General features: G+C 41.4%; 1 protein-coding gene across 4 annotated transcripts in view; it reads right to left on the bottom strand.

Moving 5' to 3' along the window:
* Nucleotides 1–4,701: 4,701 nt before the first annotated feature.
* LOC124553697 overlaps nucleotides 4,702–25,216 on the bottom strand; it is a 41,692-nt gene continuing 21,177 nt past the window's right edge. For all 4 annotated transcript variants that reach the window (XR_006968109.1, XM_047127601.1, XM_047127602.1 and 1 more), the window contains one exon: nucleotides 4,702–5,048. The gene's annotated coding sequence lies outside the window, so the exon portion shown is untranslated. The remainder of the gene's footprint in view (nucleotides 5,049–25,216) is intronic.

Here is a 25,216-nt window from a genome sequence, read left to right as displayed (position 1 = left end):
GCTGTTGCCAACTTATGTACCCAGTTCTCATCATTTGCGCGAAGCTTTAATTTTTTGCTTTAACATGAAGAAATCTGCGGCTGTTCCTCTTAAAATGCTGGATAAGCCCGGTGGTGAAGGAACTGTTAGTGGAAGAACGTGCAGAGAATGTTTTCAACGCCTTAGGAACGGTGATTTTGATGTCAAAGACTGGTATGGTGATGGAAGACAGAACGTTTTGGTAGCTACTGAAACAGACGAAGACAGTCACAGGACATTATCATCGAAAGCAAGTGATGCGTTCGAGCCCAGCACTGACACACAAACGGCCACAATACAGCGATAGACACGTAAAGGTAATTTTTCAGCAGGTCAGTGAAGTCCTATCCCTCTCGCCGTGCTCTCCGTACGTTGCTCTCTGACTGCCACCTTTTACGATCAGTCTAGCTGACCAGCACTTCCGATCGGATCCTCACAAAAGACGCCCAGTTATTCCGCCAGGACTCGTATGCTATCCAAAAGATGGGAGAATGTGGAATGTGATGGCCAGCGATGGGCAATACTATGAATCATAATTTTTCGTACGTTTTTCACAATAAGCCCCGAACATCGAGGGGGGGGGGGGGGGGGGGGGGGAACACACAACGGCGGAAGCAAAGTTGTAGAGATAATATTTGAACTGAGAACATGCTCTTTTCTTTTTTTTTTGTTTAATTATTAAGAACACATGTTTACATAGAATACATAATTGTACAAAGAAAATACACAAAAGTATGTTACAGAAAGGAAAGCTTGAGCCGTCAATTGTTTTTCCACATTGAATGTTTAACAGATAGAATGATAAGTAAACTGGACTTTTTGTGTTATCCATTGACACTACTTAAAATTTGATAAGTGATGCAGATAAATGAAAATATGAGTCCTACAGATTTTCCCCTATACTTTTAAGGAAACTGACAATTGCTTTATGCAGACAAAAGTTTCCACTAAACAGAAGACGCTGACTGAGGGAGGAGGTAACCTGTACTCATCAAAGTCTTCAGAAACTCTGATCGTTCATTGCATTGTCGGTTTAAGAACACGAAAACAAGATGTGGTTGCAGCCTTATAGGAATTTGAAATTGTAACGCCACGTAATATTCGCCTTTCATTTGTTGTGACATATTCCACATATTTTGCCATTGCAGTTTTCCACGGCTCTGTACTTCACGTAACTAGTCTGTGTATGTTAATTTCAAACTGAGAACAGTTCCTGTAAATTTAGGTCACTTCGCTAAGATGTCAACTTTCTAATTACAGGGGACGCAAGCGTCAGACTTGACCGACAGCAGAACGGTTGTCTCCCCTCTCCGTTTACAGTGAATACAGTCCAGCACCACACCCACAATAGAACGGTCGGTTGTCTTATTCCGCCTTCAATGTTAAGTACTTTCAAGAACTCTCTGGGAGGAGGAAGTTGGAGATACAAACTTAATTGCTTCCAAAATTGCAACAGTCTCCGCCATAAAACTGAAGCAGTTTGTAGGCTTTATTGATTTGGATCCGAGGGCATCAGTATATAACAGTTATAACCAAGCCAGTGAACTTCAGTGAGGCAGTTAAATCTGCAGTTTATGTTAACAATCGTCAAGCTCATCACATTATAAATAATAGACATGCTCTAATATTGCACAACTGACGGACAACAATGAGCTCGGATGCTAGTTTCGTGGATCATTTCTGCTGTCCATCTCGTGGATTGCTGTGACCTCCGCTTCCTTCCAACCACTTGGCATGAGAGGGATCTGTGGCCCGTTACGGTTAACACGGGACCAAACTCAGTTGCGAAGCCAGTACAGAATCTGACGGGGAGATTTTTGGGGAACAAGACCTGGACGCCGCACGAGAGAAGACGTGTTAACACGGTAAAGGACGAACTCTTATCTACGCCATTTCCCCCTCTTAATCACATTTTGTTATTCTCTGTTCTCTTTCAAATAACTTTTGTAGTGGAAATTGGTTTGACTTTTGCTCAGAAACGCCATAAGGACCACCCCAACAATAGCTTTTCTGAATCACGAAGTCCGATAACTTTTCTGTTATACGAAGTCCGATTTGCATTTCATTCTTTCCCTTTTTCACAGTCATTAACGATTTTAAAACCCCCTTTTTATTCACCATTTCTTCCCACATTTTCAACCTTTTCTTTTTTTCTCTTCTCTTCTCTTTTTTATTAACCACTACATAGGCGTTGTTAGTCAAACGCAATTGCAGTTTGATTTTGAAGTTAATTTTATTACTTATTAAAATCTTCACATGTTCAAAGATTCTTAGTGCGAAATACCTCACTGCTTTTTCTGCTATACTAAGGTGGAGTTATAGTGTAAATCATTTCTCCTTCTACACTGAAGAGCCAAAGAAACTGGTACACCTGCCTAATACCGTGTAGGGCCCCTGTGAGTACGTAGAAGTGCCGCAACACGAGGTGGCCTGGACTCTACTGATGTCTGAAGTAGAGCTGGAGGGAACTGATACCGTGAATCTGGCAGGGCTCTCCACAACTCCATAACAGTAGGAGTGGCTGCAGCTCTCTTCTGGACAGCACGTTGCGAGGCGTCCCAGATTAGGTTTACGAGGTTCGTGTCTGGGGAGTTTGGTGGACAGCAGAACTGTTTGAACTCAGAAGAGTGTCCCTGGAGCCAATCTGTAGCAGCAATTCTGGACGTGTGGGGTGTCGCAATGTCTTGCCGGAATTGCCCGAGTCTTTCAGAACGTACAATGGACACGAATGGATGCAAGTGATCAGACAGGCTGCTTACATACGCGTCAGCTGTCAGATTCTTATCTAGACATATCACTCGAACTGCACACACCCCACACCATTGCAGAGCGTCCACGGATTCGTGAGCTCGTCTCTGTGCCCGTACACGTCTGTCCACTCGATACAATTTGAAACGAGACCTGTCCGACCGGACGACACATTTCCAGTCGTCGACAATCCGATGTCGGTGTCGACAGGCCCAGGTGAGGCGTAAGGCTCTGTATCGTGCAGTCGTCGAGGGTACACCGGCGGGCCTTCGGCTCCCAAAGCTCGTGTCGGTGATGTTTTGTCAAATAGTTCGCACACCGACACTTGTCGGTGGCCCGGCGCTGAAGTCTGCAGGAGGGTTGCACTTCTGTCACGTCGAACGATTATCTTCGGTCGTCGTGGGCCCCGTTCTCGCAGGATCCTTTTCCGGCCGCTGCGCTGTCTGAGGTTTGATGTTTTACCGGATTCCCGATATCCACGGTACATTCGTGAAATGGCATTACGGGAAAATCCCCACTTCGTCGCTACCTCGGAGATTCTGTTTCCCGTCACTCGCACGCTGACTATAACAGTGCAACAACACTTCAGGACGAAGTTCAACAAAGATCCACCAACTGCCAACTCCATTCGGCGATGGTATGCGCAGTTTAAAGCTTCTGGATGCCTCTGTAAGGGGAAATCAACGGGTCGGCCTGCAGTGAGCGAAGAAACGGTTGAACGCGTGCGGGCAAGTTTCACGCGTAGCCCGCGGAAGTCGACGAATAAAGCAAGCAGGGAGCTAAACGTACCACAGCCGACGGTTTGGAAAATCTTACGGAAAAGGCTAAAGCAGGAGCCTTACCGTTTACAATTGCTACAAGCCCTGACACCCGATGACAAAGTCAAACGCTTTGAATTTTCGGCGCGGTTGCAACAGCTCGTGGAAGAGGATGCGTTCAGTGCGAAACTTGTTTTCAGTGATGAAGCAACATTTTTTCTTAATGGTGAAGTGAACAAACACAATGTGCGAATCTGGGCGCTAGAGAATCCTCACGCATTCGTGCAGCAAATTCGCAATTCACCAAAAGTTAACGTGTTTTGTGCAATTTCACGGTTTAAAGTTTACGGCCCCTTTTTCTTCTGCGAAAAAAACGTTACAGGACACATGTATCTGGACATGCTGGAAAATTGGCTCATGCCACAACTGGAGACCGACAGCGCCGACTTCATCTTTCAACTGGATGGTGCTCCACCGCACTTACATCATAATGTTCGGCATTTCTTAAACAGGAGATTGGAAAACCGATGGATCGGTCGTGGTGGAGATCATGATCACAATTCATGTCACGTCCTATACGCTCTCCCGACTTAACCCCATGCGATTTCTTTCTGTGGGGTTATGTGAAAGATTCAGTGTTTAAACCTCCTCTACCAAGAAACGTGCCAGAACTGCGAGCTCGCATCAATGATGCTTTCGAACTCATTGATGGGGACATGCTGCGCCGAGTGTGGGAGGAACTTGATTATCGGCTTGATGTCTGCCGAATCACTAAAGGGGCACATATCGAACATTTGTGAATGCCTAAAAAAACTTTGAGTTTTTGTATGTGTGTGCAAAGCATTGTGAAAATATCTCAAATAATAAAGTCATTGTAGAGCTGTGAAATCGCCTCATTCATTTGTAATAACCCTGTATTTGAATACACTTGCCTACATCAATTCCCTTGGCACTTTAGTGTAAATATGTATTAAAAATGTAGGTGTAAATATTTATTACACTATCATGCAAAACTTTCCAGTAAATTGTTCAACAACAATTTCACATTATTGTTAAGAAAATTTTTCCTACTACACACACACACTATGTTTATTTATTAAATAAATAAATATGTAGCCTATGTCTGTCTGACCATTTATTAGAGTATCATATAAAAGTTTTAAATAAATCAGTCACAAATATTTTGAGGCATGTGGTAGTAACATTAAACAATGTCTTCATACAGTAGTATATATTTTATATATATAGTGTCAGTTAAAAGAAAGTTGCAGTATATCCTGTTATGTCAAAAGTCTTGCAGGAGCGGGGAAATCTGAATATTCCAGTAAGGTATGGGTGAAATGGTCTAAATCTTTTACGGTATGTATCGAATACGGGCACCAACTCGAAATCGGCCATATCGAACCTGGAGGTGCTTCTGAGGGCCAGTTGTTAAAATCTGCTACTATGACGCAGAAATTCCACACTCCAGACATCAAAATGGCTTCAGTTCTCTCCTCCTGGGCCAAAGCCATTTTCAGTTACCTGAAACAAAAACAAAAAAAAGTATTGTAACTTTTGAACCATAACTGCTACTCTGAATCTGTTTACTGCAATGAACTTGAACTTGTCAGAAAATATTGGTGTTATCTGATATATCACACGAACCTGTTCCCATTTTAAAAAATTGACAGATTCGAGATGACCGATTTCGAGAGGGGTCCACGGTCAGTACCTACTGTAACGGATAGACCACCTCACCCGTACCTCAATGGAATATTCAGGTTTCCCCATTCCTGCTGGATTTTTGACATAACAGGGTGTACTGTGACTTTTGACTCACTCTGTATATTCATAAACCATAAATTTTAAAAAATTTGTAGGCTATGTCTGTCAGAATGATAACACAGGCCAATGATGGAAAAACCTTTTTTGCTGAAAATACCTTATTATTATGTTTTTTAGGGTGATAATTTCTCCACATTTTGCAGTAAAAATTTATTAAATTAAGCAATTTTTAAAGAATTGAACAGCTTTTATATAGTTAAAATAATTTAAAAAGGAGGTGTAATGAATGCAGATCACGTCGGTAGCACTGCTGAAAAACATTTGCTGGCAAAAAAAGGTCAGTTCCATTTTCATGTTAACAGATGGCGTTTTGTTTACTGTCAACCTAACATCACTTTCCCGTTTTCTGTACATGCGCTCAGTACAATGTCTAATCGTGGTTGTAAAAACTCTGCTGACAGTATATTTGTGGTGAATTTGTGATTAAAAAAACACCAAAGAAACATTACAGACTTTGTGAAAAAGATTTATTTGTCATACTTTGTATCTAAACTTGGTGATCGAGATAAATCTTGGGCACCGCTCAAGTATGTTATGTGTGTGTTGAACATCTGAGAAAATGGCCCAAAAAGGAGAAAAATGCCTTTAGATTTGCTGTTCCTAGGGTACGGAGGAAGCCAAGAAATCATTCCGCTGATTGCTAGTTTTGCAGTGTCGATATTACTGGTCATAATTTGAAATACAAGAAGGTAATAAGCTGCCCTAACCTTCCGTCCGCCATCCGACCGGTAGTGCACGGAGTAGATTTGCCACGGTGTAGATTTGCCGGTTCCTGAACCACCAGATGACTTCAATTCTATTCCAACAGAAGTATTTTCTGATGTACAATGTGATTTAGATGAACCAGATGATGATGAATTCCATTGTAATACAGAAAGTTTAGAACCCAAATTGTTTACTCAGACCAAGCTTAACAATTTGGTTAGGGATCTGGGCTTAACGAAAGAAAAAGCTGAATCGCTTGGCTCTAGATTAAAAGAAAAGAACTTACTGGCAGTTGGAACCAGCATATATATATATATATATATATATATATATATATATATATATATATATATATATATATATATATATATAAAATAGAGGGAAACATTCCACGTGGGAAAAATATATCTAAAAAGAAAGAAAATGTCTGCTTGTGTCTGTGTATGTGTGGATGGATATGTGTGTGTGTGCGCGAGTGTATACCTGTCCTTTTTTCCCCCTAAGGTAAGTCTTTCCGCTCCCGGGATTGGAATGACTCCTTACCCTCTCCCTTAAAACCCATATCCTTTTGTCTTTCCTTCTCCTTCCCTCTTTCCTGACGAGGCAACCATTGGTTGTGAAAGCTAGAATTTTGTGTGTATGTTTGTGTTTGTTTGTGTGTCTATCGACCTGACAGCGCTTTTGTTTGGCAAGTTTCATCATCTTTCTTTATATATATATATATATATATATATATATATATATATATAGAGAGAGAGAGAGAGAGAGAGAGAGAGAGAGAGAGCGGCAATTGTCCAAGTTCTTTCAACAAGAAGGTGATTTAGTGTACTGCTCAGACATTCCAGGTCTGATGAATGAGTTTCGTATTGAATACCAAAAGGATGGCTGGAAGCTGTGTATTGATTCATCCAAAACTAGTTTAGAGGCTGTTTTATTGCACAATGGTAACATGTATGCATCTATACCTGTTGGACATTGTGTACATATGAAAGAAAGGGCTATGAAAACCTAGAAGTATTGCTAAATAAAATTGGTTATTCTGCTCACGGTCGGATGATATGTGGCGATCTAAAAGTAACGTGCATGCTCCTCGGTCAGCAAGGTGGCTTTAACAAATTTCCATGTTTCTTGTGTGAATGGGACAGTACAGCCAAGGATCAACACTGGCCTGTGAGGGAGTCTTTAAAACGTGGCGAGAAGTACATTCTACGCAAAAACCTCGTAGATCCAAAAACCGTACTCCTACCATCTCTACATAGAAAGTTAGGTGTAATGAAATAGTTTGTAAAGGCTTTGCCTGAAGATGGACCATGTTTTAAGTATCTCTGTCAAAAGCTTCCAAAGCTGTCTTTGTCAGATCTGACAATAGAAAATTGATGTTTGGTGTTAAATTTGAATCCACAATGACCTTAAATGAGAAAGAGGCAAAGGTATTATTCAAGCATGTCATTACAAACTTCTTAGGACACGAAAAAGACCAAGAATATGTTTCTATTACAGCTACAATGTTAAAGTAGTTTAAAACTTTAGGATGTTTAATGAGCCTGAAAGTACACTTTCTGAACAGTCACTCGATTACCTCCTGGACAATATGGGAGATGTTAGTGAGGAGCAAGGAGAGTGTTTTCACCAGGACATTAAAGTGATGGAAAAACACTATCAAGGCCGCTGGAACACCGACACGATGGGGGACTACTGTCGGTCACTTCACCGAGAAGTTCAGCGAGCGCCTCATCGTAGAAAAAGCTACACGAGGAGCTTCGAGGAAAAAAGAGAAAGAAAATACAAACCAATTTCAGCTGACAAGTGAAACCACTATTAACACATATCATTGTTTTAAATAGCTTACTGTACATACAAACCATGCTTATGTTGTAACAAAACATTTCATTAATTTCCCCTTTTACCGTATAGCATAGGATTTTTATACTATACAATAAAAAGCAACTTGCTCGAAAACTATGGGTGATACAAAAAAACTAAGGTTAGATTTGGATTCAGCTCATAAAAATCTATCAAGATCAGCTACCAAAATAAAAAATGTTTTTCAAAACCAAATTTTTCATTGGCCTGTGTTAATTAGAGTACCGTTTCCCCTGTGTGTGTGTGTGTGTGTGTGTGTGTGTGTGTGTGTGCATGCTAAAAAAAATGTAGCCTGTGTCAGTCTGAATTTTTATCAGAGTACTGTGTAGGAATGTGAAGTAAATCAGTCAAGAACTTTTTGAGATTTACATTAAACAACGTCTTCTCTTTATATAGTAGTACAGATGACACGAGGGATACGCTACAATCACGTCTCACTCTCTTCTCGACAGCTGCTCTCCCCTTTGATGTCCTACGACACTTGGAACTGCAGTCCGTATTCTGTTTAAGTTGTAGATAGCCTTTCACTTGTTCACTATCTCTGCTGCATTCACAATTTAATAAGGCATAATCGTCAACACTGTCAAAAGCTTTCCCTAAATCTACGGATGCTTTAAACAATGTTTGCCTGTCTTCACCCTGTCTTACCTTATAAATTTTAAGGTCTTCATTGCTTTAGGTATTTGAACATTTCTCTGGAACTCAAACTGTTTTTTTCCAAAGGTCAGCTTCTACCAGTTTCTCGATTCTTCTGTAAAGAATTGGTGTTAATATTTTGCAACCACGATTTATTAAAGTGACAGTTTGGTCATTTTCACACCTGTCAGCGCCTGTAGATTTGAAATTACTTTATACTTCCCAAAGCCCGAGGAAGCTTCGCCTACCTCATACATCGTGCACACCGGATGCAATTATTTTGTCACGTCTGGCTCTACCTAGGATCTCAATAACCTCTACTACAGGTGCCTCATTTCAACTTGGGTCTTTCAGTGCCCTATCAAATTCTTCTCGTAATACTGTAGCTCCCATCTCGTCTTCATCTACCTCCCCTCTCTTTCTATAATACAGAGGGGGTCCAGAAAAATGTAGACACTCTTCGACAGTTGATATTAATGGAAAAAAAAAATATACCGTTACAATCCTTGCTCACGGGGAATGTTGGTTCGTGTGCTCAAAGTGACTCCCGTTAGCGACCAAACGACTTCGATGCCGCTGAACTGTCGACCAAACTATGGCTGTCAGTACTGGCAGTGTGACAGCCACACACGACATCTCGAGGTTCTCGAGTTCCGTACACATTACGCCGTTGCCGTTGTACATCTGTCATGTTTTCGTACTTCCTGTACCACTTTCGTACAGCCTCGTGTTGCTCAAACAACAATCTTACTTCATTCACTGCCAAACTCTCATCTGTTGCAAAGCGTGCACCAAGATCTGTCGAGAAAACAATGGACTACGCTACCACGCAAAATTGCAATGATATGTCATTTTTTCCAAAGGTATTAACTTTTCCCGGACTCGTCTGTATTGTCTTCAAGTTCGTCTCCCTCGTATGTTCCTTCTACATACTACTCCCCCTTTCAGCTCTCCACTCTTTCCTTAGTACTGCTTTGCCACCCGAGATCTCCATATTTGTATAGCTGATTCTCTTTTCTCCAAACATCTCTCTACTTTTCCTATAATGACACCTGTCTTTCCCTCAGTCGTGTATGCTTCTATTTCTTTACATTTACCCTGGAGCCATTTTTGCTTAGACAATTTGTACTTTCTGACCATTTCATATTTCAGTCCATCTGTAGTGGCTTTCATTTGCTTCATTCAGTGCATTTTTATATTTTCTCCTTTCATCAATTAGATTCTATCTATTCCGTGTTATCCAATAACGATTTCTACAAGGCCCCATCTTTTTACCTATTTGATCATCTGCTGCGTTCACTATTTAATCTCTCGAAGATACCCATTCGTCTTCTACTGTATTCCTCCCCCCCCCCCTCCCCCCCTATTCTAATGAATCTTTGCCCAATGCTCCCTCTGAAACTCAGAACAACCTCCAGTTCTTTTAACTTATCCAGGTCCCATCTCTGTAATTTCCACCTTTATATAACTTCTTCTGTTTTAGCCCGCAGTTCGTAACTGACAAATTGTGCTCTTAGTCCGTATCTGCCACTGGTCATGCTTTACAGTTTATAACCTAGTTTTGAAATCTCTGTCCTATCATTAAATAATATATTTAATAATTTCCAGTATTTCCAGATCTCTTTATTTTATACAACATTGTATCACAGTTCTGAAACCAAGTGTTCACTGTAATTAGATTATGCTGTGTGAAAAATTCTACCAGGTGGCTTCCTCTTTCATTCTTTTCCTTCAGTCCATATTCTCCTAGTATTCTTCCTTCCTTTCAGCTTCCTATTACCAAATTCCAGTCACCTGTCACAATTAAATTTTCCTCTACCTTAATAAGTTCTTTTATCTTATCATACATTCTTTCAATCTCTTCATCACCTGTGGAGCTACTTGGCATATAAACTTGTAGTACTCGTACTTCGGTGGCCTCTGGCTTCGTATCTATCTCGGCTACTATAATGCTTTAACTATGCTGTCTGCACTAGCTTACTCACATTTCTGTTACAGCCATTACAAAGCCTACTCCTACATTACACTGACTTTATTTTGTATCAATAATATGTGTTCACATATCTTAATCTCACTCAGCCAGTCTATTGTTTTCAGCATATGATCCATAAATAATATGAACAACAGTGGAGACAGGTTGCAGCCTTGTCTTACCCCTGAAACTACTCTGAACCGTGAACTCAATTTACCGTCCACTCTTAACTGCTGCCTGACTATCCATGTAAAGACCTTTAATTGCTTGCAAAAGTTTGCCTCCTATTCCATTATCTCGTAGAACAGACAATAACTTCCTCCTAGGAACCGGTCATATGCCTTTTCTAGATCTATAAAGCATAGATACAATTCCCTGTTCCACTCATAACACTTCTCCATTATTTGCCATAAGCTAAAGATCTCGTCCCGACAACCTCTAAGAGGCCTAAACCCACACTGATTTTCATCCAATTTGTCCTCAACTAATACTCACACTTTCCTTTCAACAACACCTGCAAAGATTTTACCCACAACGCTGATAAAAGAGATACCTCTGTAGTTGTTACAATGTTTTCTGTTTCCATGTTTAAAGATTGGTGTGATTACTGTTTTTGTCCAGTCTGATGGAACCTGTCCCGACTCCCAGGCCATTTCAATTATCCTGTGTAGCCATTTAAGAGCTGACATTCCACTGTATTTGACGAGTTCCGACTTAATTTCATCCACCCCAACTGCTTTATTGCACTACAATCTATTGACCATTTTCTCCACTTCCTCAAATGTGATCCTATTTCCATCATCATTCCTACCCCATTCTACCTCGAAATCTGAAACATTACTGATCACATTTTCACCTACATTGAGCAACTCTTCAAAATATTCCCTCCATCTGCTCAAGGCATCCACAGGATCACCAGCAGTTTTCCTGGCCTGTCCAGAATACTTGTCATTTCCTTCTTACCTCCCTTTCGAAGACTGCTAATTACACTCCAGAATGGTTTTCCAGCAGCTTGACCCATAGTCTCCAACCTGTTTCCAAAGTCTTCCCAAGGTTTCTTCTTGGATGCTGCAATTATCTGTTTGGCTTTGTTTCTTTCTTCAACATGATTTTCTCTGTCTACCTGAGTTCTAGTATGTAGCCATTTTTGATACGCCTTCCTTTTCCTTTTACAGGCTGCCTTGACTGTGTCATTCCACCAAGCTGTTTGCTTCATCCTACTTTTACACACTACTGTTCCAAGACATTCTTTAGCCACTTCTAGTACTGTGTCCCTGTACCTTGTCCATTCCTTTTCCAATGACTGTAATTGACTACATTCAACTAACTGGTACCTTTCTGAGATCGCTGTTACGTACTTGTGCCTGATTTCCTTATCCTGAAGTTTCTCCACTCTTATCCTCCTACATATGGACCTGACCTACTGCACTTTCGGCCTCACAATCCCAATTTCACTGCAGATTAAATAATGATCAGTGTCATCAAAGAATCCCCTGAATACAAGTGTGTTCCTCACAGCCTTCCTGAGTTCCTGATCTGTTATTATATAGTCAATGAAAGATCTGGTTCCCCTGCCTTCCCAAGTATACCGGTGAATGTTCTTATGTTTAAAAAAGGAGTTTGTGATTACTAAGCCCATACTGGCACAGAAATCCAAGAGTTGTTTCCCGTTCCTGTTGGCCTCCATATCCTCTCCAAATTTACCCATAACCTATTCATACCCTTCTGTTCGGTTTCCAATCCTGGCATTAAAATCACTCATGAGCAGAACACTGTCCTTGTCCTTTACTCTAACAACTACATCACTGAGTGCCTCATAAAAACTATCCATCTTATCTTGATCTGTCCCTTCACAATGCGAATATACTGACACAATCCTAATTTTCTTGCTAGACACTGTCAAACCTATCCACATCAGTCGTTCCGTTTACATACCTTACTGCAACTACGCTGGGTTCCATTTCTTTCCTGATGTAAAGCCCTACACCCCATTGTGCTATTCCTGCTTTGACTCCCGACAGGTAGACCTTTTATTCTCCCACTTCCTCTTCTTTCTCACCCCTTAACCGAATGTCACTAACAACTAAAACGTCCAGCCACATCTTACTTGCAGCCTCTGCCAGCTCTACCTTCTTCCCAGAGTAGCCCCCATTGATATTAATAGCTCCGCACCTCGTTGCCATTTGTTTGCCAAGTCCCTGGTTTGTCAGTTGCAGGTGGGACTCCTTCACCTCCAAAGGTCTGAGGCATCTTGCTCTGATTGTTGCCAGCATCATATTTAAAGTACCAGGGAAGCAGGTTGCTAGCCTTACTTGCCCCGAGTCCCATCGGGTTTTACCCCTAACGGCTGAGGGACTAACCGGTGGATTTGATAGTCTTTGCCGTATGAGCACAAAGGTGACCACGACTCAGAATATGTCCGAGATGCCCAGCGTTCTTCTAAAGTAACTGGTATCCCGACTGTCGGGACCACTTACTTGGCCACTCACACGTTGCCCGTGGTTCGTGAACTAGGACGTGACTACAGGAACCCACACCACGAACCACAGTTTAATAAGCCACGGTTGCAAAAAAACTAACACAATTCTTTATACAGGAATGGAAAAACTGGTAGAAGCCGACCTCCAGGAAGATCAATTTGGATTCTGGAGAAATGTAGTAACACACAAAGCGATACCGATCTTACGACTTATCTTAGAAGATGGTTAAAAAAAAGCAAACAAATGTTTACAGCTTTTGTAGATTTGGAGAAAGCTTTTGACAATGTTGACTGGAAAACTCTCTTTGAAATCCTGAAGCCAGGGGGTGGTAAAATACAGGGAACAAAAGGCCACTGACAACTCGTACACAAACCGGACGGCAGTTGTAAGAGTCGAGGGGAGAGAGATGGGAATGAGACAGTGTTGTAGCCTATCCCCAGTGTTATCCAATCTGTACATAGGACAAACAGTAAAAGAAACAAACAAAAAATTTGCAGTAGGAATTAAAGTCCAGGGAGAAGAAATAAAAATTTTGAGATTTGCCAATTACATTGCAGTTCTGTCAGAGACAGCAAAAGACCTGGCAGAGCAGCTGAACAGAAGCCTGTAACAATCGTGAAACACTGTCTGCCTGCAGACAGGCACAACAAGAAGACACTTACACATTCAGCTCTGAGGCAAAACAGTCTTCAGAAAAGGAAGCGCGTGCGTGTCCACACACACACACACACACACACACACACACACAACACATACACACACACACAGATATATATATATATATACAAAAAACAAAGATGAGGTGACTTACCGAACGAAAGCGCTGGCAGGTCGATAGACACACAAACAAACACAAACATACACACAAAATTCAAGCTTTCGCAACAAACTGTTGCCTCATCAGGAAAGAGGGAAGGAGAGGGGAAGACGAAAGGAAGTGGGTTTTAAGGGAGAGGGTAAGGAGTCATTCCAATCCCGGGAGCGGAAAGACTTACCTTAGGGGGAAAAAAGGACAGGTATACACTCGCACACATGCACACATCCATCCACACATCATGTGTGTATGTTTGTGTTTGTTTGTGTGTCTATCGACCTGCCAGCGCTTTCGTTCGGTAAGTCACCTCATCTTTGTTTTTATATATAATTTTTCCCACGTGGAATGTTTCCTTCTATTATATTGATATCATATATATATATATATATATATATATATATATATATATATATATATATACAAGCAAGCACATCTTGCACACTAATTACCACCATACGTGGCAGCTCTGAACAGAATGCTGGCATTTTCTGAAGAAGGCTTTGGCTGCTATCCCTTCCCGTTTCCCATCCCCGTCCCCTTCAGATCACTGTTGTCATTCCATGTGACAGCTCCATTCCAGTCTGAGCTGCTGGAGGTGGCGGCCACGTGTGCTGGAGGTGTGCTTGCTCGTGTTAATGAATATGTGTGTGTGTGTGTGTGTGTGTGTGTGTGTGTGTGTGTGTGTTGTAATGGTACTTTGACTTCCACGCCTCCACCAATACAAAGATATAATTTACGATCGCGCACGCAAAAGAGCGCTGCGCCAGCGACCGAGTTTTATAAATAATTTTGTTCTTTTTTTTTACTTTTGCGTAGGTTTTATTTTTAACAGATAATTGATTACTCTCTCTCTTGTCTTGATACGAAAGACGTGTATTTTTCGGCGCTGTGTTGAATGTGCTTTTGGGTGGAAATTAAAATTATATTACAAAGCGAGGTTGTTTCAATAGGTGATTCGAGGTGGTTATCGCCAAATTTGTAAATTGATCATGACAGTGACAACTTGAAGTTTTCAACAGACGGAGAAAAGTGAAAGATGGGTCGTCCTACAAGAGAAATTAGGACAGCCACGAAGACTATATTGCAATTAATACTGCGTATCTAACAAGATTATAAGGTAAATTTGAACTAATTTCTGATGCTATTTCTGTACAGTCGCTTTTTGTAGTGTTGCCGACCCGGTCTGCCATGCACGGTCAAATTACAGCACAATCTCAATCAATAATACGAAGTCCGCCTTATCCGTAACTGAAACCATCAAAATTCAAGACATCAATCAGATTTTCTATTTTATATTTTTCACGGCAGAACCCTGAGGAGGAGGAAACACTACAGTGTGTGTGTAAATATGTAACTGTCTTTTTGTTGTGGCAGTCAGCAAGTCGACGTGTCATCTTTACGGCGAGTAGCAATCTATCTTTTCCTTATATTTGTGATGTTCCAAACTAGAATTTCCATTGTTTGCTTATGTCCTGTATAGATTTAGAGGAAGCTTCTGACAAAATTGACTGGAATACACAATGAAATTCTGAATGTAGCAGAGATATACGAAACAAAAGATACCTGTGACTCTCGCAGATCCCAGGTCGCAGTTAGATTCAGAAGGATGTAGGCTGCAGCAGTTATTCGGAGACGGAGAGGCTCGCACAGAGCGAAGTACGGTGGAGAACGGCACTAAAATGTCTTTCGTACCGAATACGACAACCGATGGTGACGAGAGCTCTGAGATGAAAGTGATGGGATTGAACAAATGTATGATAAAATGTGAGGAGTTATTGATTTGTTTAACTTAACTACGATGTGGGACTGCAACTCTGTGGTAGGTGAAGGAAGAGAAGAAAAAAAGTAGGCGCGTACGTAACTGTTCGGTGGCAGGCCTCTGGTCCCGCGTCGGTACACTCGTGTTACGAGCGAGCGGAGTGAGAGGACTCGCCGCCCTCCCCTTATTTCTACCGCGAGATACTCGATTTATCGTGTCCGACTGCGACACGAGCTTTCGCTCGCTGCGGTGTCTCCGAGTTACCCTCCTGCCCTGAACCGGTGGCCGGACACAACGGGCGGGGGCACCGGACGGAGCAGCTCGTACCGGACCGGACGGGAGAGGCGCGCCACTGGGCGCCCGTAGGACTGGCAGAACGCAGCAGCAGGAGGGATCGACAACTCGGAGGGACAGTGGCACTCGACACGAATATTATACCGGCAACTTTTATGCGCAGAAGAGATTGGAAGACATTAGAAAGTTTCAGGCAGATTGTACGGTGGTAAGACAGAGATATGAAAACCTGATTTTAAAATGTAAAACACTTCCACGAGCAGATATGACGCCTGACCAATTCCTATGTTACGAATTGTCAACTAGAAATGATGAAACTGCACCAACATAGGAGGTTACGGAAACGGAACCCCGACAGATTCTTACGGACGGAGGTCGTCGAAAGCCTCGAAGAGAATGTCTCGCGACAACCGATCCGAGTGATTTACCGAAATAAGGCGAGTAACGAACACCGCAGCTTTCAGAAATGCGAGAAAATGAGGTTCGGTAGAAATCCTCGCACGGTGCAGGAAAGGTGAAAATATAAACGTGCAGCAGGCAAACGAGAATATAGGTGTGTAAAAAATGTAGACTGACAGAATGTGCAAAATGAGGCAACACAGGCAAAAAGCGGTGCCCGAATGGCAGTTCTTCGAACTCATCTGTAAACAGTTCGAGTACTTTTCTCGGACTGTAACTCTGAGCACGCAAAGAGCCAATCGTGCACAGATGAGACACTCTCCCGGCAGACGAAAATAAAATGAAACTTCTGTGACGGCAAGCTGTTACACAAATTTTCAATTGCAAACGTAGTTGCAGCAGACTAAAGTAATACGGTATTTGTTACACTGTCTTCTGTTTTAATTTTCTGATTGTACTACAGCATTATTAGCAGAACAAGAATTAAAGCTTTCACAGAAAGTCTGAGGTGTTACTTTTAACCATTTACTAAATGTCATGTTTCAAACTTATGGCCATATCCACAGTAAATAAATTAAAAGACACTGTCCTTTACCACTAAAGCTGTCAGTTTAAAAAAAAAAAATAAAAAAATAAAAAATAATAAAAAAAAAAAAATAATAATTCCACACTAAGCCTTCGGTCGGTTTATACTGTTCGGCTAGTTTCAAGTGTGCACATACATTTAGCGTAAACTTATAATACGTGTCCCAAAGATCCTATTCATTCTTTTAATAGTGTGCTTAACAGAAGTCACACAGCAGTGAAGTAGGTCAAAGTTTAAATAAAGTGTCCGCAAAATGTCTCAAACACACGAGGACGATATACTGACACGAATCTCGCGAAGAGTGATACACTGTAAATTTAAGGCATAAGCTAAATGTATCGGTGATACGAGATCTGCCACATAGGTGCTGAAACACGTGTGGTGAATAAAAGAATTCTGAACAATTTTTTAAATACGAGGGCACGGTGAACATTAATGCGTCCAAATTGTTTATGTCAAAACTCTTAAATCCTTTTAAGTAAAACAAACCGTATTAATATTGTACATCTTTATTCTTTGCCTCTACTTATTTATTTCTCAACACAATCACACCGGTGGGGCCTCACTTCTCCCAATGAGAGACCAGTTTGTCGATACTGCCACTACAGAATGTGTGACTTTGCAGACGAGGCCACAACTTCACCACTGCTTGTGCCACTTCATCACTATCAAACTGAAGTCTTCCCAGGTGTTACAGCTCGGGAAAGAGATGGAAATCGGAAGGGATCAAGTCAGGACCGTACAGCGAATCTGCGGTGTCAGATTCTCGCACGTATTGCAATGCGAGTGTGCAGTCTGGCAGTCGCCCTGGAGGAGAAGGTGCTCCGAATGTGGACAAACACTCCAAATCTGAACCTCAATCACAGCACGCAGTTTCTCACAGACTGACACAGTTACGTTACATACTGCCACGTTACACACTACACTTTGGAGCCCTCTAGCAGCAGAGTGCTGCAAACACGTAGACGTGAAGAATAAAGATGTAGAACGCTAATAATGATTTTTTTTGTTTAAAAAAAAAAGCTCTAAGAATTTTCACTTGAAATATTTGGAGGCATTTCTTTTCATCATGCCCTCTTGATATATTTCAGCCTAATGACAGACAAATGGTAAACTGTCTTCTGCACACACATTCTGTGGGGACCGATAACTCTGCGTTATGGTGCACAGTAGATAATTTTCAAATGGCAAATATAAGATTAAAATATTCACATATAAAACTGACTGTGAGATGTGCAGTTCAGAAAGTGGAAACTATTACAAAGTGACAGAACTGCTGGTGTATGTGAGCCACCCACACACCAGCAGTCGTTCGTTCACGAGGCACCCACCTACAGGCACAGTCCACTACTTTCGAACTAACCGCCAGCGGTCATAAATCTGCAACGTGCGTCTGGTAACAGAGAACTGACGAATTGCGAGATAGCAGAATGGTACCGTGAAATGTGGTGACATTTTAAGTCAGACAACTACACATTGGTGATGAAAATTCATTTATACCAGTTATTATACTTCCTGTTCACAAGTTCTTAACTCGTGGTAATGGCTAAATGTACAGACAGTACTCTGAAGCTCTCTCTGAATAGCAATTGTTTAAAAAAAAAAAAAAAAAAAAAAAAAACTGCCTTTTTTGCACTTTTTTAATGTACTAAAAATTTTATTTGTTTGACCAACAAAACAAATTTTGTGTCTAGGTCTAACGTATGTTGTCCTTTGAGCCTTCACAATGACAACCCGAGCAAAAACCAAAAATTAATTTATTATTTACTTGCAAGTATCGTGAGGTCATTAGCACCTCTTCATTATTCTGTAATTTTCCTAATACCAGGTCGAGTACTAGATGGTGGGCAGCCTTTCGAAATTTCTCAAGGGTATTTTTGTTGTTGTTGCAACTTCAAAAATGCGTTTTTTTTTGTTTTTTTTTTTTTTTTTAATTTTGAAAGTGCATTTCGCTTAAGTGAGGTAAAGCATCAACATTGGTCTCTAATTAAGTTATTTACATTTTGATTTGGTTTATGATCGAAAAGCAGTTCACCAGAATATGTCATTGTTTTGTGCATTACACACTGATAATTTTGGTCTAATTTTTAGTTGTTCTGCAGCACTATACATTTCTTATGTTTTTCAGAACAAACTTTTATGCACACCACTGTTATTTTTGTTTTTGTACTTCTGAGTATGTGTTTTGTAGTGTTGCCAACATATCTTTCCAGTAGTTAGTCTTTGACCTACAACCTTTTTTTTTTTATTAGATTATTGTGTGTGTATGATTCTATTTAATTATAGCTGCTGTGTATTCATATACTGTGTAAGAGTAGGAAAGGACTAGTGATGTAGGATTTTTATTGTGTGTGGGGGCAAGGGGGAGGGAGAAACCATGATGAGTGGACATAAGTGTATAGTAGCGTGATGCAGTGAGGCAGAGGAGAAGGTGGGGAGCAAGAAGTGAAATGAAATTCTGAGGGGGAGAGGGGCGGGGGTAGAGTGGGAGGGGGTGAAGGATGCAAAGGTCCTTTTCTTTTTCATTTAATTTCATCAACTATTTTATAGAGTGTCTAGTTTCTAATATTTATTAGGTCATTGAGCAACTGTTTCTATTTTGTATGTCAAAATTTTCTTAGAAAGGAGAAAGATGTTTGTCTTTACTGATTTTTATGATATAACTTTTTCAATATTGCTTGATCTATGGTGTTCTGGTTTTAGATGATCAGTAAATGTTTAATGGTTTGCACCGTATTCAACTGCTCTGATGTTTTCTTTATATCTTGTGTCGAATGTCCTACCAGCCATTCCAATGTATATCTGCAACAGAGCTGATAGATGCCAGATTGTTGGTGTCTGTCTGGTTTTGATTTCAGTTTTTGGATGTGCTTTTGTATTGCGTTGTCTGTTTAGTAAGCAATATCCATGCCTTGTTTTTTAAAACAAGTTACCTACTTTATGTACAAATTTGTTGTTGTAGGTCATTGTATGCCATTTCTTCTGTAGAAGTGCAAGTTGTATGAGGTTGTGTGGTTTGGTTAGTTTTCTCCATAATTTGTCTCTCTATTTTTTTGTTTAGTTTGTCAGCCATTGTTTCTATGTGTCCATTTTTCATGCCATTTGTTTTACAATGGCTAGCTCTTTCTGGTAATTAGAAGCTTTTAGGGGGATCCAGTTCAGCCTGTTTATCATGTATCTGATTGCTGCTCGTTTATGGCTCTGCAGGTGGTTTGAGGTTCCATTTAAGATAATGTCACTGGTTGTGGGTTTTCTGTACATGTCAAATGTGTGTTTATTATTGTCTTTTCTTATGGTTATGTCTAGAAACTTGAGTGAGTTTGCTTGCTGTTGTTCTGTTGTGAACTTTATTTTTATGTGTACAGTATTTGTCTTTGTGTAGTTGCTGTATTCTGTTTTTAGGTTCATCTACCACGCATACTATGCATGTATCTATACCAGTAGACGACAATGTAGCTTTTCTTTGTTATTATGTCTTCAGATATTACTTTTTCTATACGATTCATGAAAATGTTGGCTTAATGTTCCTGAAATGGATGAACCCATGGGTAAACCACCTTATTGTATGTAGTATTCTCGGTTGAATTCAAAATAATTTTGTTGTGTTATTAACTGTAATAATTTTATTGTTTCACCTGTGTGTTCATGAGATAGTTGGTTGTGTGTCTTCAGGTTTTATTTTTATGGTTGCATTAACAGGAATACAACTGTACATACTTTCTAAATCATAAGAGAGCAGTGTTGCTGTGCTGGGGATTTTAGTGTGTCTGATATGTTCAACCGGTTGAGAGGTGTTTCTGACTGTTCTGAAATTTTCTAGTTTATAGTGCTGGGTGAGCTGTGAGTGCATTTGCTTTGCTAGCAGGTGTGTCGGAACTGCTCGCAGGCAGTCGAGGTGTGCCGACCACTTTAAGTGGTCGTGTTCACCGTCGTGGCTACTACGTATTTATGCGGATTGTTTTTCACGAGTCTCATTGCCTAATTTATGAAGTCTCCTGTCGACTTTACGCTTCTGAAACCGTACTGTTGTGAATCCATTCCGTGGAGAAGTCTTTTCTCCCGTCGTTTACCACGTACGACATTCTCCGAAACCTCACCCGAGGTATCGAGAGGGCGAATGGGTCTGTAGGACTTCGGAGCTATGGGATCGTCGTCCTCACCTGTTTTAGAGATTAGTACATTTGCTTTCTTCCACGTATCTCGTGTTGTGGAGGGAATCTCCAGAGGCACTGTGGACGGATGTAACATAGTCACTTAACAATTATATTCAGTGGTGCTGAGGAGTCAACTGTCTGTCGCATCTCAAAAGACCACGTGCGTGCTGTTAAAAGGGCACCTTTTACGAGGTCTGACGGTCACATTGCGTCACAGGTCCACAAAGAAGAGGCCCGTCACCAGGTATGTAGGCAACGTCTGAGACAAATGACACAATTATGTTGTACATATTGGAGAAATGAGTAACAGAGGGAGGAACCCAAACAAAATTATTACTCTCATCAGTTATAATTACGAGCTGTCAATGCAGACAATAAGAACGTATAGTAACGCCGTCTTAACTGCGATCGTAGGACACTGTGTGGAGTGCTCGGGGCCACAGACTTTTGCTCGTAACACCGGCACGAACAGTTAAGAGGGTGCGACACGGAATACTCGTCGAGATGTCGCGAGAAATACTCGCGATGTGTCCCTTCGACCTCTAGATACGGAAAAAGGTGGCAGTGTACTAGTTGGAGGAAGAACAATATCACGGAGTGCCGAATTTAATAGGAATACGGTCCACAAGTGAGCAGCAAATTCAAAATCGTGTTCTCCACCTGTGGCAGAAACAATGGGACAATGCCTGAACAGCAAGGTGCACCCACAATTTTCTGCCAAATGTAAAACAGAAACAAGGAATGAAGCACCTGAGTCCCTCAAGGGGCCCGACACGCTTCTCAACCTTCACGGGCCCTACGCCACCTACTGGCATAGAATCGCTAGACGATAAATTACCAAACGTGCTTACGGTGAAGAAGGTGCACCAAAACATACTATCCATGGACTATCCGAGTAGCCGACACTGTACACGTGTCCATCGGAACGACACTGGAGGTAAACGCAGCCACAGGTCGTATCTCGGCACCCGAGGAACCGGAACCCGGGTGCCGCGAGCCGGACCGCGACTACACTCGTCGCCAGTAACGACGGTACTGGCTGGGAACGGGCCAGTCTACAAGCAGTGGAATGCGTAGACGCAACCACAGCACCCGAGGAACTGGCAGGGCGTGCCTGCTGGCCAAGGAGCAATGGACTGCATTGTGGAATGAGACAGAAAAAACTGAAGCTATCGTAACAGTGGTAGATGCAGATTTGGTACTAGATGCCATTTTTATTCACAGCAGAAATAGTTTTTTATATTAGTAGTAGTAGTAGTAGTAGTAGTAGTAGTAGTGTCCACGCTTCCTCCCCAAAACCTTCCTGGTGCAGGAATACAATACTTGGCAAGTACTAGGTGATAAATACAGTGGACTGTGGCATACAGATGTAAACAATGTGACATACTGAGGTCCGGCTCGGTACGGGAAGTGCGCTCAGATAGCCACAGCGGGTAAGCGGGAAATCCGGGATTCGAGTCCCGGTCCGGCACGTATTTCCGTACGTCACTGACAGGTAGTACGTCTCTACCTAACACAGCTGCTGTCGAAGAATTCACAGTCGGCAAATAAATTTCAAATTATTTTTTACAGCTGTCGATCATTAATGATGTCCATTCTTTCAGATATACAAGTAAATACTAAACTGTACACGAGATCTAGACACAGGAGTTGTTTTATGCCAGCCACACGAATAAAAAGTTTAGTTCGTTAAACGACGGAAACTCCGGGTAGGAATATCGACAAGGTAGGATAAGACACATTGCCACTTGCCGTAAAAAAGACCTGTTAAGTTGCAGACGGGCACAATTAAAAGACAGTTATGTAGGACACTTATGTACGTATCTTAATTGTGCCTGTCTGTAACTTAACTGGTCTTCTTTACGGTGAGTGGCAATCTATCTTTTCCTATGTCACTTTTAATTCATTAACGGAGTTAAAAAATGGAGTTCTTTTCAAAGCTTTAGGTACTCAGAAAGAAATTAAGAATATTGCTCATTTACCAATCGGTACAAAATTATGAAGTTTCGAACAGTAAATATAACTAATATAAAAGAATTTTCATCGCCTATGTGCACTTGTTTAACACACAGTGTTTTTTGACCTTTTTGATCAAATTCAGCACACGAGACGGTACCGGTAGACAGTCTCAAGATCGTCAGTTAGCGGCTCGGTTTACCGGTTCTCTCGTACCGGACGTGTACGGTAGGTAGACTTGCCGCACTGGTGATTAGTTTGAAAGTGGCAGATCACATCTGTGGGCAGGCGCCGTCTGAGCCCCTTCTAGTGTACATATGACTCACCTACGCCTGTAGTTCCACAATCTATTACTACTTTTAACTCTGAGAATCAGAGAATCTCACAATCGACTTTATACTATGAATATTTTGACTTCACATTTGTGATACGAGAGTTACCTACTTTCCACTGCTACGTAGTTGATTCTGAACTTCAGTCCCAGCAATCAGAGAGCAGACAAATGTACAGTCTGCGCAACCCTCCTAACTGTTCAGTTGTAATATGATGCATTACCGTGTGAGATACTCGAGTGTGTGTGTGTGTGTGTGTGGGGGGGGGGGGGGGGGGGGGGGGGGGGGGCGCACGCGCGCGCAGAAGTTGGTTGGTTTTCCTAGTATTCTACTGCCCTCTCCCCTCTGCTTTCTCCTCAAGCAGATCGTGTAATGTCATACTGTACAAACGTAACGTCCAACTACCAGGGCACTTTGAGTTTACACCTGATGACATCCGAATGTACAGCATTAGCAGACTGCGCACTCTGCCGTAGTGGAGAACGAAACATTAGAGAGCACTGTGAAGACACTGGCGTCCTCTAAAACCTGCCGTGAGCCCGGATGTGTACGTGTGAGAACTAGCACCAAACGTCGCGCTCTCGAGGTACCCTGGCAAACATTTTACAGTGATCAGCAGTCGACACGGAAACTGAAACACAGCACAAATGGGCAGTCCCACACTACCACTCTATTCACTGCTGCAATCGCAGTCACAAATTAAAAAAGGATGAACCTCTATCAGATATAGACTCTGGTGAGGACGCTGCATTATTTCCTGATCGGCAACCACACCTAGCACTCTGTCTTTCAAACTCTTGCAGTTGAAAGTGGAGTTCACACATCTGCAACACAAAAATTAATGCCAGACCGTGTGACACTACTTTCCAAAAACCATTTACAAACAGGTGTCATATGTTTCGACGTACACTCACTACGAAGGTATTCCTATGCACCGAAAAAGATGCCAAGTTAACTGTTTCGATGTCGATCGGCAGCTAAAAATAAGCTAAGTGTACGATCGAGTCTTCCCTGTCACCTGTCTGTTCTACACACCGAAAAACCGTTCGTTTAGGTTTTGACGTGAAATCCTCTGTGTGTAGACGATGAATAAATATAACGACAGTTCTATTTCAGTTATTATAAAACACAGATAAAATGTCAGTGAAGCTTCCCACCGTTAATGTTTTGAGACGTACTCCAAACGGAAATTATATTTACTTCTAGTATTGTGGTCTTTGAAATATACCTCCAGACTTGCCCGAGCTAAGAGTGTCGAAGTAAATAGGCATTTAAAAAGAAACAAACCATTCGTCGTAGATCACAGCATTAAATGCAACAAGCAGATAGAAATCACCTCCATATTAAAACTGAATGTAATAAAATGTCCACAGATCCGAGCACTGAATGAACAGAGAATATAGTCGTATTAACAGCAGCGTACAATTCAGACATAATAATGTGAACTTCACTTCGTAAGTAATAAAATAAATAAGGGATTAACAAAAATTTTGAAGCACTGATTGCTGATACAAATACAATTTAAGCATAATTACATTAGTGCAGTGTTGGGATAATTATAGTAACATCGTGGGACAAGTGTATCATTTCTTCTTGCACTAGCAGGTGCATTTCTAGGGTTAATTTTACATGTGGCAATAACATCTACAAATAGTATACTTTTGATGTGACTACACCAACAATTTTATTTACATTCAAGCTGCTGTTCAAAGTCCCCAAAAAACAAATTAGACATAAGCCTATACGACAACCGTGGACGTGACCGCTGGGAGTGGTTTAGCACTGTTTCATTTGGGTGATTACAGTCAGGAAGATATTGGGGAGGACTCTTCCACAGAACTGGAGATTACTCTACAGAGATCATACGGGGGCGGCGATTTTGCCCCTACGGACGGTATGGACACAAACTTGCAAT

The sequence above is a fragment of the Schistocerca americana genome, chromosome 11, assembly GCF_021461395.2.
Source record: "Schistocerca americana isolate TAMUIC-IGC-003095 chromosome 11, iqSchAmer2.1, whole genome shotgun sequence".
Lineage (NCBI taxonomy): Eukaryota > Metazoa > Arthropoda > Insecta > Orthoptera > Acrididae > Schistocerca > Schistocerca americana.
The sequence above is the reverse complement of the archived record's forward strand: the minus strand, read 5'-3'. Positions and strand labels throughout refer to the sequence as shown.